This window comes from Canis aureus, chromosome 12 (genome assembly GCF_053574225.1).
Source record: "Canis aureus isolate CA01 chromosome 12, VMU_Caureus_v.1.0, whole genome shotgun sequence".
NCBI lineage: Eukaryota > Metazoa > Chordata > Mammalia > Carnivora > Canidae > Canis > Canis aureus.
The window spans coordinates 32528348-32546836 of NC_135622.1; the positions used below are offsets into that span (position 1 = coordinate 32528348).

The 18489-nt window shown below is 36.2% G+C and overlaps 1 protein-coding gene across 4 annotated transcripts in view; it reads left to right on the forward strand.

Annotated features, from left to right (window-relative positions):
- SLC8A1 (solute carrier family 8 member A1) overlaps positions 1–18489 on the forward strand; it is a 385502-nt gene that overhangs the window by 23169 nt on the left and 343844 nt on the right. The gene's annotated exons all lie outside the window — the stretch shown is intronic.

Genomic DNA, 18489 nt, shown 5'->3' on the forward strand with positions numbered 1-18489 from the left:
ATATTATATCATCATCATGTTTATGATAAAAGCACATGTCCTGCAGGTAAAAAATTACATTTAGCAAAATATGGGCTAAATATTAGTGAAGTGATCTTAAAGAGTTCTTCCACCTCTAAGACCATGTTATCTATGAGACAAACAAAAATGCAACCAATTAGGAAAAATACAGAAAATGTTTGACTGTGAATCATTAGCATTAACACTAAAGTAAAAGATGCAGTGCTGAGGCATATTTAGATTTTATGTCATCCTCCACAGTGTTGATCACTTAACAGGATTTCAACAAATAATTATTTAGCAATTATTTCTTTCGCTAATATTTGAATTAATTGTTCAGAAGAAACAAATTTTCTCTTTTCTGAAAGATAATGTTTTGTTAGTTTAATTAATTATTAATCCCTCTAAAAGTAATTATTTTACAATATGGATGATTTTTCATGACTAGTATTGGTTCTCCAAGCATGAATTGTTGATCTTGCTCCATTGATCAAACATCTGCTCCTACCTTCTACACATCTTCTTCTTATCCCATGAAAGTGCACTTTCCACCAACTTCCTTCGTATCTCGGATGTTCGCATTTAGATCACATCCACCAATGATGCTATTTATAGAACAGCATTTATTTATCAAATTATTCATTCAACAAATGTTGAATGCCTGACATGCTCAGATCATATATGAAATTTTCTGCATCATATGTTTTGAGCATCACTAGAAAGGTACTGTATTTAAGATATCTTCTCTCTTTTGCTAGAAATTCCAGCATTGGTAGAATCACCTTCTATTAACTACCTTTAATACAATAAATATCCACTACAGGGACCTAATTTAGAAGAGGGTTATCCATGGAAGTCATCTGAATGCACTTCCAAAGGAAAAGCTTTAACATTAATTTGACTAATGGCGGCATGATTGGAATAATTATATTTTCTTCCAGATTGAGAGTTTATAAGGGATAATTTTATTTGGATGCACGATAATGATGCATTTGGGGGTTTTTTAAGTGTACTTACATAATGTTATTTATACCTACTTTTTACAATGAAATCTTAAGAAAATGATGGCTGGGGTTAGCATTCTTGGTACAGGTTTTTATAAGTTAGGATTAAATTCAGCTGTAAATGACAGAAACCTGAAATAAACATTTCTTTTTTTTTTTTTTGAAATAAACATTTCTTAAATAAACAGTGATCTGTCCTTCTCTGATGAACATAGTCTGGCAATAAGCAAGCAGTTCAGGGCTCATACAGTGGCTTTATGGTCGTTAGAACTCCTCTCTATCTTGAAGCTTTGCCAGCCTTCATGTGCTGTCTCATGGACCATGGTGGCTGTTCAAATTCCAGTCAGTGGAAAGGAGAAAGAGGAAGAGAAAGGAACAAAGGGAGCATGACAGCTTTCTAAAAAGAAGGTTTCCTGGAAGTTGTCATGTAACAATTCTGTTCATCTCATCAGGCGGAACTTAGTCATGTGACCAGCCTTCCTGCAAAGTCATCTTTATTCTAAGCAGTTAAAATTGAGGAGTGTGTTGCTAAAAGAATATTGGACTAGACAATTAGCTCTCTTGTATTTTTTTCCCTTTGTTCTGTTTTGGTTTTGTTTCACATCGCTATTCCCTTGCGGAGGTTAGGATCATACTTTCTCCCATTTCTAAATGCTGAAGTCCTCCACATACTTCCTCAAGCTGCTTATAAAGTTCATGGTTATCTCACCCTTGAGATATACTACGCCCCCCCCCCCCCATTCACTACCATGGGTTGTCTTTTTTTTTTTTTTTTTAATTTATGAGAGTCTCAGAGAGAGGCAGAGACATAGGTAGAGGGAGAAGTAGGCCCCATACAGGGAGCCTGATGTGGGACTTGATCCCAGGATCCCGGGACCATGACGCTCAGCCACTGAGCTCCCGAGGTATACCACATCCTTGGCTTATTAGATTATAAATTTCCGGACGTGACAACTGTTTCTTCTTTTACTTTTAATCAACCAGAGACTTCATCCATCCACTGGATATGTATTTACCATATACATATTTGCATGTATAGATATACATATATAGATGTATCTCAATATATATTCTGAGTGATTGTGTATTTTAAATTTAGATTTTAAAATATAAAAATATACAAGTAAATAGATTAATTTCATAGTAACAGTGCAAAACTACTTGACTGATCAATTTATCTTTTTTATTTATCATAATCAGCACTTTATTTCATCTAGTAAGACGAGGTCTTGTAATGTAAAGAAGAAGAAGTATCATCTTTCTATAGTTTTCAGAAAACAGGAAGTAACTATAAGAGACATTATGCTGTCATGGTAAAAAGAACAAAGGCTCTGGAAATAGGCTGCCTGGATTCAAACCTGTGCTCTGCCATTTACTAGCTCTTGACCATGGCGATTTACTGCATGTCTCATTGCTCAATTTCTTAATTGTGTAAAATAGAGACAATAGCAAGGATAGACTGTCATGCTGGTGTTCAGAAGTTAATGTGCTGTTAAGCTAGGGAAGCTTCTGTCCAGGCACCCTCATATCCATCAGTCCCTTCCCAGGCCCCAGGAGAAGTCTGGCAATATATGTTCACGTGATCTTGTGCTTTGACATCATTTACAAAAGTAAGATACTTTTTGTTTCTTTTCTTTTTTTTTTTTTAAGATTTTATTTATTTATTCATGAGAGACACAGAGAGAAAGAGAGAGGCAGAGACACAGGCAGAGGGAGAAGCAGGCTCCATGCAGGGAGCCTGACGTGGGACTCGATCCCGGGTCTCCAGGGTCATGTCCTGGGCTGAAGGTGGTGCTAAACCACTGAGCCACCGCGCTGCCCTGAGCCACCCAGGCTGCCCTTTGTTTCTTTTCTTAAAACAGACCCCAAACTATATAAGCTTCAGTCTCCACAAAACCCAAAGCCTCCCCTGGCAGTTCGGTTGTGTCAGAAACCATATGACCCCACACTGGTTAAAACCTTCAATTAGACAGCCCTAAGGCATGGGATGTTCTATGTGGGTGTGTGTGCGACTGAATCAGAGATACTTAGGATACTTTTTACCAGAAGGGAGGTGGGAGGTGGGAAGGTGAAGGGCTACATAGGTGACAGAGATTAAGTAGTGCTCTGTTGTGATGAGCACCGGATGTTGTATGAAAGTGTTGAATCACTATATTGTACACCTGAAACTAATATTACACTGTCTGTTAACTAACTGGAATTTAAATTAAAATTTTAAAAAGTGCAGGTACTGGGAGCCTATATCTCCAGAATGAGAATCTTTTGGGATAGGTCCTGCAAATCTCCATTTTGATCAAGCTTCTCTAGTGATTCTAATGTGCCTTAAAATTTAAGCCACTCTGTTGTAATAGCTCTTCCAAGTCTGAAATTCTAACTTTAAACTACATAATCCTGATTTAGAAATCACCAATCAAAAGAAGAATCAGAAGATTCTGTGGAAGAATCAGAAACTTGGCCCCCTCCTTCAGGGTTTGCCCAAGGCAATGAATGCTCTGAATTTTGAGTGAGACAGACAGGGGTGAAGCTATGAAGAGCTGAGATACCACTTTTCAGCCCCAAAACACAACTTGTCTACAAGTGTTAAGACTTGTGAACCACTAGTTCTCCTTTGGTTTATTTTCTTTTTTTTTTTTTTTTTTTTTAAAGATTTTATTTATTCATAGGGACACAGAGAGAATGAGAGGCAGAGACACAGGCAGAGGGAGAAGCAGGCTCCATTCAGGGAGCCTGACGTGGGACTCGATCCAGGGTCTCCAGGATCACTCCCTGGGCTGCAGGCGGCGCTAAACCGCTGCACCACTGGGGCTGCCCCTCCTTTGGTTTATTTTCAAGAATAAATAAATTCTTTCATTTCCTTCCCCTTCTCATAAGCCCAGTGGCAAAAATTATGATTATTCTCTGTAATATGAGATTTTATTAGCCTAAATCAAGCTATATTATTTTATGGGGAGAGAAAAGGGATCTAAGAGTTACTGTTACTTTTTCCCAGACACACCATTAAACGTTCTACCAATGTGATCTTGATGAACGTTTACAACAATCTTGCAAGAAAGGTGTCAGTGTCATTCCTATTTGTGTGAATAAGAAAATTATAGCTCAAGCAGATGAAATAATCTTGCAATAATCACACAGCTAACATGTGGCAGAGATTCAAACCCAGGTATGACTGAATTTAAAACCTATTTTGTCTTCCCAACACCATGGTGCTTACAAATAAATATGGCATTTATTTGTATGTGCAGTGACATTCAAAGCCTAAACTTCAAAAAGATACAGTATGATATAACTCAGAACCAATATATTACCCTCTTTTTTTTAAAATCCATTTCTCTCCATGGGAACTCATATTCTTTAAAATACTAAAGAGCATGTTGCTTTTGTGCAAACACACATGCACACACACACACACACACACACACACAAAAGGAGAACATTTGCTCCCTTTTGGAAAAGGACTCTGAATGATGCCATCTTTCTAAAACAGTTGTATCTAAGAGCAAAGGATTGCTCTTACACTCCCTCTCCCATTAAAGGTTATCTCCATAATTAAAAGATTGTGGATGTGATGCTTTGTATTGTTAGGTATTTGTACTTAAGCATCAATGCAATTATAGACAGTGATAAACCTCTTCAGAATATAAGATTAGACAGTGGGTGCTGGTCACAAATGCTGAGCAATATCGTGGTCTTCATCTCTTAGCATATCGTTGAGTTCATTCATTCCTGACAAGGTAGGACTGGGAAAAGCGATGTATTTTGGAGCGGTCACTCAGCACAACTTGAAAAAGAGCCCCTTTCATCCCTTTAAGACCTGTTGGTTAGGATTTAGCTAATACACTCAACCTCCTTCATCAAAGCATCATTAGGGTGATTAACAACTAACCTTTGTCAACCAAAAGCACTTCATTTGGGGAAAAGAGCAACATTTGGCTTCCTCTTTCAAAGTTTCGTGAGGTTTTTTGTTTTAGTCCTAAAGAATCAATGTTTGTAGCCTCTCTGTTGGCACCACAGAAAATTAGAATGCAATTTGAGAAAACAATAATGAAAATATGCAGTTTTTTCTTATGATCTTTCCTTGCCCCATTTTTCTCCCATTCCTCAGTAAAATCAAGTCACTATGGAAACCTTATCATGTACCTTCAGTCAATTTTCATAGCTATATCAACAGATGTGGCGTCAGGAAGAAATTGCCCCGATACATTAATTAGTGGCCAATGGGTGGGGACTGAGGATAAGCATTCACACAGCTACTAAAAGGACCACTATGATAAACAATGCAAAAGATGTTAAATAGGCTTGTATTTTTCTCCCAATAGTCATGGCTTTTAAAAGGGTTTTCACAAATCCAGAAGTGGTAAGATGTCAAAGCAGCTTGACTCAAAGCTAAAATGGATACATTTATCATTAATACCTTAGTAAATTTTCCCAATTAGAAATGAAACTAATGTTTTCAGAGATAAGAACATGAAAACTCTATTTATTGGCCCTGGAATTTTTTCTCTTTCTAACCAAGATAAGAAATTTCTGTTTCCTTATCTATGGAATATAAGTATTTATGACTATTATCTCTATAAGAGGAAACCTTGAGAAAAAAAATGTTATCCAGCCAACTGACCAAGAGAAAGGTTTTTATGAGTTTAAAGAACATTTAGATTTCCCTAGGCCTGAGGAAATTTATGATTAGAAGATAAATAGTATATAAAAAAATTGGGCGTTCAGGTTCCGGTAAACAATGATTTCATTTTGATTTTATGCTATAAACATAAAAACATGCAAAGAAGTAATTGTAAGTTAAAATTACATACAAAAATTACAAATTCTGACATCTCTTTAACATTTATTTTCTTAAAATATTGATTTAGAATTGAATTCTCTCAAAAAGGACTTCAGAAATTCAGTCAACTATTTGAAGTGTTTACAATAGTAACCACTTGTTTTGAACATTTGCACATTCTGAATTAGTGGTCTGAATAGATGAAGCTTGAAAGTTTTCCTGAAATTTAAAATTAGTTGATCAATAATGAAATACAACATCTAGTGAAATGGATGTGAATTTCCTTGTAAAGTCTACCAAAGAATAAAATGGTATTGAAATCTGGTTGGGGCACCTGGGTGGCTCAGTGGTTGATCATCTGTGTTTGGCCCAGGTCATGATCCTGGGGTCCTGGGATCTAGTCTTGTATCAGGCTTCCTACAAGGAGCCTGCTTCTCCCTCTGCATACATCTCTGCCTCTCTTTCTGTATGTCTCATGAATAAATAAATAAAATCTAAAAAATAATAAAATAAAATAATAAAATAAAATAAAATAAAATAAAAAGAATCTGGCTATCTCTGAGATCCTGTGGAACCCAACAAAAACTGATCTTTTAAAAGGGAGAGAGAAATGCATTCTATATGCACAGGAGAGTTTTTCAATGAAAAAACTAACCACTTGGCTTTTTACTACTCGAAATCAGGCTTTTAAATGGACAGAACGTTTGATTCTCTGACGAATGTTGCTTTAAATACCTTTTTTAATGTTTGGATTTATAAATACAAAGATGACTACCTATTGCAATTTGTCAGATAGTTTAGCTCTGTAAAGGTCACTTTGAGTTTAGTTGGCCTCTGCAATATGTAAACAGGGACTGAAAGACACCTGGTTCAGCCTAGTGCTATGCTGATTATGTCTTAAATAACAATTGTTCTCACTATGACAAGTAGGACAGCCTTCAACAGGTGGCTTATTTTGTTTTTCAGAAAAATAGTAATTGTGTGTGCATGGAGAAAGATAATGTGTGTGTGGAGAGTAGAAAAACTGAGAGAGAAAAGGACTTCTATCAAAATAAAGAAATTACCTCTCAAATAATATTAGTGAACAGGAAAAAGAGAGGGAGAGTAAAATAACCACCTAGAAGCTGTATCACTGTATTTTCACAGTTTGATCAAAATGTGTGGCTGAAGGAGGCAGACTGGAACAATAACAATGCCATGTATTAATACAGCATTTTTTTCTAAAAAGCTGTTAACACATTGTGGTCATCTCTGGCTTTTTCCCAAGCTGCAATCTAAAGAGCTCCTGAAAAGTACTGAGTACTTTTCTGGAAATTTGCTATGCCATATCAAGCTACTCTAAAAATGGACATTTACTGAACATATTCTGGGCCTCGTGAAACTTTATTAACCAACATCTTTGCATTCAGTTCCTATGTTGACCAAATCTCTCCTTATACACAGATACACACACACGCCCCTGTGCACGCACACACACACACACACACACACACACATCTACTGAAACTCAGCGGTTCAACTCAAGGGTAAATTACTCATGCAGCTTAAGTGTACAGAGCAGAGAAAAATGCAGTTTAGTTCATCTTCAGCCAGAGGAAGGAAACTTTCCATGCCAGCTGACCTCTTTTCTTCCTTCAGCAAAAGGTCAAGAGTCTTTTTCATTTGGCTGGTGACGATAAAGTTGAGCAATGGTTTCTAAAATATTGTTTATGTGGCAAGAAATTACCTCTTTTTAATAATTTGAGGCAAAGAAATAGGGAGGGGCTTGGGGGAGAGGAGCAGGTGGATTGTTTTACAGATAACAACCTGAAGAAGAAAGGATCGAATTGATTTATTTGCATGCATTCAGAGGGTTCCAGAAATAGGGAGCTACAAGACCTCAGCTTCCAATCTAGGACTACATTGAAAGGTACTCTGTCTTTTAAGGTAATAGAAATCTGAAGTTTTCTTCACTCCATAGTAGTTCAGCTTACTAAAAGTAAATTTTAAAAGATTATGTTGCCCAAGAAATTTACCTGTTTATTTAATAAGCTCTCTACTCCTCTTTTCAGAGAATAGTGTTACATGTTTTTAAACATTGAATTTCACAAATAATGCATGACACTGTCATTGCCATATTATGTTTGCTATAGGTAAGAGGCACCCATCCATTAATCATAACCAGATTTTCCAGACTAAAATATCAGAGAAAATAAACTGTTAACTTTTATTCATTGATTTAATGGTTCACTCATCCTTTCAAAAAATTAATGTGTACTTAATATGCACTAGGCATTAGGCTTGGTGATATAAACAAAGGAGTGAACAAGACAGACTGAGGAAAGGTGATTATATTAGGCCATCCAAAATGGATGATTACTATTCCCAGAGACTCAGAAATCAGAAGAATAATGTGTATCTTCCATCCCAATTAGCTTTCTCTGGAGAGAAAAGAAATCTACATTTATTATAAGATACTCTACTCTTCTTGATATAGTCATAACCCTCATGATAGAAGTTAATACTGGAGATGCCAGCCTCCGGTGTGCTCCCCACTTTTTATAGATTTTAACAACCATACATGTGTTGATGATGCTCAAAGCTTTATTTCAGGCCACAGCCCTGTGTTCCAGACTCACAAATTCAACTGAGAAGTCAACATCTCTTCTTGGATACCTACTACTAGGCATCTCAAATTTAATACATTCAAAACAAAACTTCATTTGTAACCCCTGGATTCCCTATCTTAGTAAATAGCAACTACATTAACTCAGTTGCCTAACTGAAAAATCCACTCACCCTTGTGGATTTGCTTTTTCATATCAGAGGTCTCAAAAATTCAGGCTCCTTGCAATTGCAGTCAGGCAAAGGAGTCTGGACAACAGCACATGGTGGCCCTGGGAAACTGGTACAGTACTCTGCCTTAGGCCTTAGGCCCAGAGATTTTATAGGGTCCTTTTAGAGGAAAACAAGGAAAAACAGGCTGTTGCAAATTGGATGATATGAAGAATATGCACATAGGAAAAAGTCATAGTGTTTTGGTTTTTTTTTTTAAGATTTTATTTATTCATGAGGGACACAGAGAGAGAGAGAGGTAGAGACATAGGCAGAGGGAGAAGCAGGCTCCATGCAGTGAACCCGATGTGGGACTCGATCCCAGGTCTCCAGGATGAGGACCTGGGCCAAAGGCGGCACTAAACTGCTGAGCTACCCGGGCTGCCCAATCATAGTTCTTGAAAGAGAATCTTACACTTGCATAGAAAATCCAATGTTCCACAACTTCCCTCAAAATGTTTTAACTGACTTGTAAAAATTGCTTTTAATTTCTCATTACTTATTTAGTCCTATGCTTTGTAACAAAACAAAAGCTTTTAGAGATAAAGCAAGTCTGGGAATATGTTAAGATTGTTAACTACTGTTGAATAGAAAATTGTTGAGGGTAGGAAAATTCCTCCTTAAAAATTTGGAAGCATCATAGAAAGCTATGGCTTTTTGGCAAACAGAATCAAAAATAGGAGAATCTACAGTTTATGTAATTATCTAAAGGAAATCCTAAAGTTTATTTTGGTTTTCTCCTAGTCTGTCATTGTAAGACAGCAATTCTCAAAGTGTGATCTGGGTACTCCTGAACATCTTGGAAACTCTTTCAGGGGCCCCATAAGGTCAATGTTATTTTCTTCACCATAATATAAGATGTTATTTTCCTTTTTCATTCTCATTTTCTCACAACTCTACACGGCAGTTTTCTGGAGGTTACATAGTGTGTGATATTGTGACAAATCAGATTAAATGGAGAATCAGATATGCAAATGCAGCTGTCTTCTCTTAAGCCAAGCATTAGAAATATTTGCAAATATGAAAACAAGACCATTCTCATTGCTAAATATTTTTCTTATAGAAAATGTAGTTATTTTGGTAAAAACTTTATCATTTATATTAACATGCAGTAGATATGCTACTGTTCTTTTTTATTGAATAAATAACTACTTAATAAATTCTTAATTTCTAATAAATATCTATACATATAAGCATATAACCAAAGCTCTCCCTCCTCACTAATTTTTAGGAGTATGATGGGGTCCATAAAGTTTGAGAATTGCTGATCTAAGACACTAAACTATCAACAAATAGATTCCTAAATAAATATCTTATAACTTAAATTTAAGAAGATGAAGACATAGTTAAAAATACCTTGGTTACTTTAGCTAGATTTGTTTCTGAGGGCTCCAAGAAAATGACGATTTTTTTTTCATTCATTATATCTTCCTCTTTCCACAATGTTTTTAGTGTACACTCAGACAATTGTTTCAGCTTACTTGCACAGGCAATTAACTAAAGCTTTCCAACCCGAATCCAAATGGAAACCCATGTGAAAATCTTAAGATCTAACACTGTGGTCATGAGCACAGGCTCCAGGAAAAGTGCCTAAATTTACTCAGCCCTTCTACGCCTAGGTTTCTTTCATTTTAAAGTGTAGGTATCACTAATACCTAATTCGGAGGGCTGGTAAGAAGATTAAATAATTTCATACTTCTAAGGTGTCCAGAATGGTGCTAGGTACATTTGATAAGTGTTAGGTATTATTAGAGTTAACATAGAAATGTTAGCTACTATGATGATCATTACTAGACTAATACCAAAATAAGGGAAGTTGACATCGATACTTTAGGAAGATTTAGGAGATTTCAAAGCAATTAGAAATTGAAAGATAAATTGAGACCTTATTTTACCATTGAGACAATATCCTTTTCTGATAAATCATATATGTTTTTGCCCAAGAGTAAACTTCCCTTTCTGGTGTTCTCTCTCATAATCATGTGATAAGGCTTCATTATGTAGATTAAACATATGCCCCAAGAAGAAAACAAAGACTATGTATTTTGAAGATTAGTAATTATAGAAAAGATAACCTGTTAGGGCTAAGAATATCATTTCCTGATAACATTGTTTCCCAAGCCAGAACACTATATTTAAAATTATCTAGCTAGAGGGCAATTATCCTGAAAAAGGATAATTGAGAGTCAGTGAAACCAGCCTCCTAGGAAGACAGTCTATTGAGAGTCAGTCTCATCATTTGCACTACAGAAAGGACAGCAGTGGGAATAATCACAAATGGAATGCTCTAGGTCATGTAAATGAACCCATATGACTATGACTTGTCAAAGTTATATTCTAGGCATGTTTCCCATCCTATACTGGTTTACATCTACTTCTATATTGGATATCAATTCATATCAGAATTAGGATCAGTAAATAGAGTTTTCAGAGTGGCAGAATTTCGTTCAGTGGGAGAAGAAAACAGGAAAGATCAGAGTTGTCTACCCACTTATCCTGAGAAAATGAGTTCCCCACCACTGAATGTATAAAAGGAAAAGTGTATTTTTCTATCAGAAAAAAAAAAAATCATAGGTCCATCTGATTATATTCCTTAACCATTGCATTAATATTCAAATAAACAAGTCCATTAACTTTCAATTGTAATAGAAACAGAATGTTCTATGTGGCATTTCATATTCTAGACAACTCTCATTCATTTATTCAATAAATATTTATAGGGCAGACATTTCTTCTAGGAACTTTAAATATAGCTATAAACAAAACATATAAAAACTCTGCCTTCACATGACATATTATTTTGAGACAAAACAGATTAATAATAAGTCAAATACACATTATCAGAAGGTGTTATGTGCTATGGAGAAAAGCAAAGCAGAAAGGATAAGGAATGTTGGAAAGGAGATGAGGGGATGTCAGCTGATTAAATAGTGAGGGAAGGATTTTTCCAGAAGACATAGAAGAAATGGGAGTGGGGATTTCAGGAAGATGTCAATTTGGCCATTGACTGAGATATGCTATCTGAAATCACACCAAATAAATTTATTTTATTTATAATTATGTATTATGTTTAAGTCTTTCATATTCCAAGATAAATATCTTCAGGTTTTTTTCATCATTTACCATGTGCTAGGATTTGTAGATCCTCTGTGTCTCAAGTCCTCATGTCCTTGCTTAGGCATACTCAGCCAGGAACGCTATATTCAAAAATGCCCGAGCAGAATGGGAGCATTACCAATACCTCTTCTCCATGTTCAGTCTTCTAGCTTGTGCAGTACGTCCTTCAAGATATTCTCCTGACTCCTAAATCTGAGCTATGTGTCTCCTCTTTGCAGTATCTTAGCTGTAGTTTGCTGTATAGCAGCTCACTTTACACTTGGCAGACTCCAGGCTGCCTTCTAAGCCAGAAGCTTCATGACACATAGTACTACATTCCATTCATTCCATCATTATGCTTGATGCGTGTAGGTCCTCAGAAATATCTATTGAATTGGATGAATTAACATCCCTTACAAATCCACTAGCCTATAATTTTAGTCTCCACTGATTGGATATGTAAACTCCAGAATAGCAATAAGTTTTACTGTGCTCTATTTGCAGCACCTAGCACAGGCCCAGTACATAGTAGGCACTCAGAAAACATTTGTTGGAGGACTATACATCTTCGAAATAGGCAAGAACATCAGGTGCAAGTCAGAAGGTTGCTGTTGACAGCACTTGGCTTTCTATACCACTTTGATTCCTCTGCTTTCATGCCCATGCTTCTAATCCTCCTGGCTTAGACACAGGTCAAGTTTGTTCACAGGGCATCTCAGTCACTCCAACCCCAAGCCAGAAGAGTGCTCTATCATATGTACTTGATGCCCTGCCCTTTTCATTGATCAGATGATGTATCACAGATGGATAAACCTCTTTTAAAACTTCTTATTTTTTAAGATTTGCCAGTGTGATATAGAAACATGTATATTACAGTTTTGTCTTAGAAAGTTTTGATTAAAAAATGACTCTTGCCCTATCTTGCTAAAGTTATCTGACTTTTTCACTACTTACAATTTCAAACAACCTGGTTCAGCTCACTGCAACTACAGTAATCATTTCAGATTTCCTGTCAACTTTCTTGCCTTGGGTTGCACGAATAGGGTATTTCCAGACAGTTGTCTAGGTCAGCTACTTCTTACTTTAATGAAGGGTATGCTTCCTCTATATGACTGATGGAAAAACATTATGTTTAGGCAGCAACAGCAATTCAGTGGGCTTGGCTCACAATTTCTGACTGGCTGAGTAGCTAGGGTGGTGGAGGAAGTTGTATGTCCGTCTTTCACAGGAGCCGAAGGTGTGCTAGCACATGAGAGCTTAGACATTGATGGATAAGGTAATCTATTCCAACAGAAATGTGGTGGCAGAGAATTAAGTAAGATATTCTCTGTGTGGTTAAGACTTGTCAGATAAGATTTTCAAGGTAGAACAGAGGTGAAATGAAACCAGTGGGGGATGTAGTGGCCAAGTGGGCAAGAAAGGACTTTAGAATCAAAAATCCTGGGTCTGATTCCCAGCATAGGAGTTTATTAGCTGTGTGAATGTGGGGTCTCCTCTTATCTATAAAGTGAGGTTATCAATGCTTATACCACAGAGCAGTTCTAAAGAATAAGCAGCATAATATGTATAGAGTCTTCATGGACCACAGAATGTTAGCAGTGGCAAAGGCTTCTGTTTGAGAGACTTCACTTCCAATGTAAAGCTTCCAGCAGCCCAGTTCAGTATAAAATCAGCAATTTCCCTGGTGATAAGACGCATCAAGTCTAGACATCAAATTTTAGAAGTTGGAAGGTAGAATTCATAGCATAGCAATAGCAAAACCACTTCTCTGTAATCTGCACCATGATGTTTAAGGGAAGAAGAAAGAGTGGTGTGTGTTAGCTTACAGGACAAGGAATGGGGATCTTCTTTATTTACAAATTGAAAATTGATTTATTGGGTGTTTTAGTGATTAAAGAAATCGTTTAATTGTTGATTAAAAATACTTCTTGGGATGCCTGGTGGCTCAGTGGTTGAGCATCTGCCTTCAGTTCAGGGCATGATCCTGGGGTCCTGGGATGGAGTCCCGCACTGGGCTCCCTGCAGTGAGCCTGCTTCTCTCTCTGCCTATGTCTCTGCCTCTCTCTCTCTCTCTGTATCTCTCATGAATAAATAAATAAAATCTTAAAATAAAAAAAGATAGGCTTTCTTAACTTTTCTATGTATATATCTATATATCTGTTTCTATTCTTATAAAATTATTCTTTTTATAATTATAGCATCTAACTATATATGATATTTTGTCATCTGCCTTTTTTAAAAAATGATTTTATTTATCTATTCGAGAGAGAGAGTGAGTGAGAGAAAGAAATAAGCAGGGGGAAAGGGCAGAGGCAGGAGAAGCAGGCTTCCCACTGAGCAGGGAGCCCGACTTGGGGCTTGATCCCAGGACTATCATGACCGGAGCTGAAGTCATGATAACTGACTGAGCCACCCAGGTGCTCTTGTACCTACTTTTAACACATATATATTCATGTCAGTATAGATCTATATTCTATATTGATCTATAGATCATTCTGTTCATGTCAACATGGACCTATACATCTGTTTTTAATGGCTACTCATAGTTATTATAATGTGTTAGGCAGTCTACTGGTAAATATTTAGATTGTTTGCAATAATTTTTAGCTATTATAAACCGCTGTGTTGAATTTCTGTGCATTTATATTTGTGCATACTTTTCAATTATTTTCTTTGGCTAAGTTGCTTGATGTAGAATTACTCTGACTAAAGGCATGTAGATTAAAAATAAAAAATTTGCCAGATTGCCCTCTAGAAAAAACTGCTTGGACTTAAACATAACAGGAAATGTTTAAGTCTCTATAAAGTAGGGAGCTTTAACTGAATTAAAGCTGTTTTAAGTTTTTAATTAAATGCTGGTCTAAAGGGAGGGGGATACATTAAAAAGTGGATTAAGCCAAATAAGAGAAAATAGGAAAAGAGTGAGCATGAGCAGAATTAGTGAAAGTATTAAAACACTGTTCAAATTGAACTTCAGGGTAACCAAATAGTTGATGAGAGTGTAGAGGAGGAAAAATAATTTTCCCTCTACTTTTCTAGGTTCTTAGCTGAGACCCCTTATAATAAAAGACAGATTGATAGGAGAAAAACGAACAGGAGTTTAATAACATGTATACCTTCTGTACACATGGAATATGCAGGAAAACTGAGTAATTCCCAGAATTAAACCATCACCTTAATTGCTCTCTCTAGATAAAGACAAAAGAAAAATGTTGAGCATGGAAGCATCCAGTTATGGAAGGCCATCAAGAAAAACACAGAAATCAGGTTTATTGTTATTTGGATTTAAGTACAAGTGTTCTCAGTTGATAAGAGTTTTTAGAGATTTGGTCATCCCCCTTCCCCTGGTACAGAAAGTAAGAGACAGTCTTACAGATGGAGATTTCCCTATAAATTAAGTGTTTCTTACAACATGGTAGCTTCTACTCAGTTTCAGAGCCTCTTCTATATTGTCTGCTTCTGAAAAATAATCATCCTAAAATAATCCTTGTACGAAAGAGACATATTTTGGGGTGGCAAATTCTGTTCCCCTTTAAGAGAAAGTTCTGCTTTTAAGAATTCCAACTAGTAAATTATGAGTAATGACAGAATATTTTCTGTTTGAAATCTTTGATGAAATAAAGAATCCATCAATGGCTACTGAAAACACTAGATGGAAAAATTTATGATAGTTGAATCAAGCTGATGATACCTGAACACACTAAGTTTATCAACACAGAAGGAGAGCAAACAGGCTTTATTTGTCTGTTGATATGATGAAATGGAAGATATATACACAAGATTCCCTATTACACATTCATGCTAGATAAACAAGATTATAGAAAAGATATAAGACAGAAATCCATTAAAAGATACCACAGTGATGCATTCAGTAAATTCCAGAATGTGTGAAACTTGACAGATCATAGGACTTGATTTCTTAGGATATTAAATTGTAAAAATAAAGAGGAGGAATTTATAGATAAAGAGCTTCTTAAAGACATTTCATACGTACATAATGTTTTAAAGTTATCTGGAACACTATTCTCACAAACTAACTGCAAACATATTGTTTAATCAGAATCAGAGAAATTTCTACACTGAATATATGATGAAATTAAGTGATTATTGTTAATTTTTAAAAATGTGACAATGTTGTTGCAGTTATGAAAAACAAAGAGTCCTCTTTTAGAAAAATACACTGAAGTATTTACTGATGAAATAATGTAGTATCCAGGAGTGGCTTTGAGATATCAAATCTGAATGGTGGGGGTAGATCTATATGTCACAGAATTGACAATTTGCTGTTAACTGGTGAAACCAAAGGTGGATATGTGGGGACTAGTTCTACTTCTCTCTCTACTTATCTTTGAAACTTACTACAATGAAAAGCAAGGATTGTATTTAAACTTAGATTATTGTATACAAAAGATTCATGCACACCGGGAATGCATGAAATGCAGAAACTTTTAATTAATAGAAACTAAAATAAAAACAGAAAATTGTGATAATATAAAAATTCTTTTGGTTGCTTTGGTTGCAAGTGGAGTCTACTTATACTTAATGGGCAATGCCAGGAACCATGTGGAAAGACGTGAAAAGTCTTAATAATCAAAATAATTGGATGATTGTTGACTTTAAACATTACTGTTTAGATGGATAGGAAAGAACACTTTTCTGTAAAAAATAATAGCAGTAAAGGGTTGAAAAATGCATTAACACTGCTTTTTTAAAAAATGAGTAAAAGCCGTTGAAGTTAGTATTATCTGAAAGTGATCTTTCCAGAGAAAATGAATTACTATGTTTTTAACAAAATATAGAGAATTTTCAATCATGGAGGAGGATACTGCTAGTTCCCTATCACTTCTCTCTTTAAAAAAAAAAAAAAAAGATTTTATTTATTTATTCATGAAAGACACAGAGGCATAAGCAGAGGGAGAAGCAGTTCCCTCTGATGTGGGGCTCAATCCCAGGAGTCCTGGATCATGACCTGAGCCGAAGGCAGACACTCAACACTGAGCTACCCAGGTGCCCTCTATCATCTCTCTTATAAGATGCAGTGTAGAAGAAATAATGGAACATGAGCTTTGAAACCTAGCATAAGCACTGGAGATTTTACATCGTGAAATCTCAATGTTTTAATGGAAGAAAGGAGAAATCAGTTCCAGATACCAATTTTACAGATATTCAACCCGAGTTCTAAGATCCTGAAGTAGTTTGCTTAATGTTATGCACATAGTTAATAATAGTTAAGTTAATTTTTGCACAGTAATAGGGTCATATATAAAAAAAGTCTTCATTCCTATTTTTTTTTAATTTTTTATTTATTTATGATAGGCACACAGTGAGAGAGAGAGAGAGAGGCAGAGACACAGGCAGAGGGAGAAGCAGGCTCCATGCACCAGGAGCCTGATGTGGGATTTGATCCCGGGTCTCCAGGATCGCTCCCTGGGCCAAAGGCAGGCGCTAAACTGCTGCGCCACCCAGGGATCCCCTTCATTCCTATTTTGCTACTAAAAATTCCATTGTGAAGATTACAAGGTGATAGCCATACAAATTTAATATCATGAATATACGAGAAAGATGGTGAGCACAAAGTAAATTCAAAAGTATCAAAGGAAATCACTATTGTTTTCTGTGGGAAAAAGTGGAAATTAATCAAGATTTAATTAAAGCAAACAGCCTTCTGGAGGGAATAACAAGGACAGAAGTTTGTTTATGGGAATGTCAGATGCAAAGAGACATTATAGGACCTTTCATGAAGGAGCAAAGCATAGCAAATCATCTTTCAGTGGAAGAGACAAAAAGAGACGAAGATGGTAGCTAGTAATGTTTTTGAGAGGAGAAAGAGAAGTGAATGGAACAGTTTAGAGTTTGTTCTTCTTCCATCATCCTTAAACAATTAACAGCACCCTGCATCAGAAGCAACTGGAACCATCAGGATGCTGCCCTTTGTTTAGGAGGGCAGTGCTGCTGTGTGATCTACCAGCCATTCTCTATAACGCAGACCCTTTCACTTGGAGCTGTCCTTTAGCAGGGGCATTGGGTTGCATCATCTCCCATCATAGTCTCAGCTGTATGCAATAGGAGACGTTTGCAAGATAGACAGCTTGGGCTTAACAGTGAAGTCGTTGGGTGGGTAAAAATTGAAGCTGAACAATGCTCCTGAGGGTCACATACAAATCTAAAGGGCACAATAAACACTGTGTTCTCCCAGTTTAGACTCCAGCCAGCCTTCAGGATCCACTCTACTCCTTTCACAGGATTTAATTAACTGCTCCCCTGGTGGGATTTCAGTCTCAAATTAATCCATCTTTTAAAACACTTATCTAGCTTCTTCCTTTCTCTTTATATATGCTTTTAGAGTACCCATTCCTATAAAATATATGATTAATTCACCTCAATAGCTAGACACCACTATATTTAGTGCCTTCTTGGGCCCTTTATAAATGAGTTAATGATGTCAAGTAATCATAGCTTTTTCAGGTACATCATGCATGTGAATAAAGAAAGTAGCATCATCCATCAGGAATAAAAGACCAAGTCAGAATTTCCAGCATCTGTGCTTGCTGGGTTGGGGATAGGAGGAGGACATACTCAACCAACCAACATGAACTTAAAGGTCTGAGTACCTTGGAATGTAAGAAGGTACAGAATCACATTTACTATGATTATAAACACTTTATGCACCAAATGATTCTCAGAATAATATTGAAAGAGACAGAAAATGTGTTAGTATTCTCAGTTTGCAGGAGAAACAAAGCTTAGCACTGCTACGACCTTTTTAAAAAAATGTATCTATTTATTATTGATTTATTGATT